We start from the raw sequence: 2,181 nt of genomic DNA on the forward strand, positions 1-2,181 counted from the left end.
ATTGTAAATAGTGCTGCAATGAACATGGGTGTGCATATATCTGTTCTTGTCATGGCTCTCACTTCTTTAGGGTATATACCTAGTAATCCAAGCCATGGTATTTTTAATTGCCTTATTTGTATGTAAAAGCTGGACAATGAATAGTTAAGACTGTAGAAGAATTGATTCTTTTGAATCATGATGTTGACAAAGAATATTAAAAATACCATGGACTTCCAATAGACGGAATAAATCTTTCCTGGAAGAAGTGCAGCAAGAATGCTCCTTAGAAGTGAGAATGGCCAGACTTCATCTCACCCACTTTGGTCATGTTGTCAGAAGGAGACAAACAGTACACTTATTAAAGTGCGTTCACTGCCATCGAATCGATTGTGACTCATAGGGGTCCCTCCTTGGATTTCTGAGACAGTATCTCTACAGAAGTAGATTGCCAGTCTTCCTTCTGAAGAGTGTTGGTTGTTTGAACTGCCAGCCTTCTGGATAGTAGTCAAATGCCTTAGATAATACACCACCAGAGTTCCCAATGGTAAAGTGGAAAGTCAGTGAAAAGGGGAAAGACCCTCAATGAGATGGATTGACCCAGTGGCTGCAATGATGAGCTCAAGCATAACAAGTATTGGAGTATGGTGCAGAAATAGGCAATGTTTTGTTCTGTAGGTCAGTATAAGATGGAGCTGACCTACAGAATTATGATGACACCTAATAACAAAGTAACTTTATTTTAATCCGTAGGTCTCTATTTGACTCATAAGGCACCCTGGTTGTGAAGTGGTTAAGCACTTGACTGCTGATAGGTCAGCAGTTTGAACCCATCAGACACTGTAGTAGAGAAAGTTATATAACAGTCTGCTTTTGTAAATATTTATAGCCTTGGAAACCCTATGGGGTAGTCTTAATCTGTCTAATATTGGATTATGCAATAAAGAAGGTAAGCAAAGACTTACTTCTGTTTACTTACTAATATATAGAGAATAATTTTGTATTTTTTTCACCTAATCAATATGCCTATTCCTAGTTATGTTTGGCTTCTGTCTCTCTTCAAACCCCACAGGGTCTTCCTGCAGAATCAAAGCCTCTTTACCAATTTAGAATTCCTGGGAGCTCTGGTGGCATAGTGACTAAGGCATTTGACTTCTAACCAGAAGCTTGGTGGTTCAAACCCACCAGCCACTCCTTGGAAGGAAGATTGGGCAATCTACTTCTACCTCAGGAACCAAAGAAACCAAAATAGAGGTTGCTATGTGTTGGCATTGACTAAACATCACAGAGTTAGTTAGATTAGTTGAGAGTGACAGAATACCAGTAAACTAGGTAACCATGAGCTTACCTGTGCTTACTCATCATTGTTTAGTGAGCACTTTCACATTTTATTGTTCACTACAAATTACCTTGCTAACCTGAATTACCCTTCTTATTGAGTAAACTACCCTGACTCCATCCTATAGAGTTGCTAAGAATTGGAGTGAACTAGATGGCAATGGCTTGTTTTTAATTAATTTATTAATTTTTACTCATAGGTCTAAAGTAATTGTATGATAGCATAACATGGGTGAGAATTCTGTAGAACTGGACTAAATGTTAAAATTTGCCATGTAGTAAATTACCTGGTATGGCTTTTCTAGCCATAAGTCTTTTTAAACTTGTGGTGGAATTTGCTGTGAACAACTGAGGAGCTCCTGATCATTAAAGTTATCCACCTGGGGTATTTCTTTTGGGATTGGCACTGGAGCAATGTTCTGGGAAGTTCGCTCTTTCTCAGGTGCTTAGAATTCTGATGTTATGATTGGCTAGTTTAGACACTCCACCAGGCTCAAAATATTTGGTAATAACATATCTGACAAAGGACTTATCTCTAGAATTCATAGAACACTTCAACACCTCAATAACAAAAAGACAAACAATCCAATTAAAAAATGGGCAGAAGACATGAACAGACACTTCACCAAGGAGGATATTCAAGTGGCCAACAAACATGTGAAGAAATGCTCACAATCATTAGCTATTAGAGAGATGCAAATCAAAACAACGAGATACCATCTTGCTCCAGCACTAGTAGCAAAATTCAACAAGACAGAAAATAACAAATGCTGACGAGGTTGTGGAGAGATTGGGACTCTCATACACTGCTGGTGGGAGTTTAAAATGATACAACCATTGTAGAATGCAGTATGGTGATTCCTT

Source organism: Orycteropus afer, unplaced genomic scaffold (genome assembly GCF_000298275.1).
Source record: "Orycteropus afer afer isolate SDZICR_OR568_19922 unplaced genomic scaffold, OryAfe1.0 scaffold00004, whole genome shotgun sequence".
Classification (NCBI taxonomy): domain Eukaryota; kingdom Metazoa; phylum Chordata; class Mammalia; order Tubulidentata; family Orycteropodidae; genus Orycteropus; species Orycteropus afer.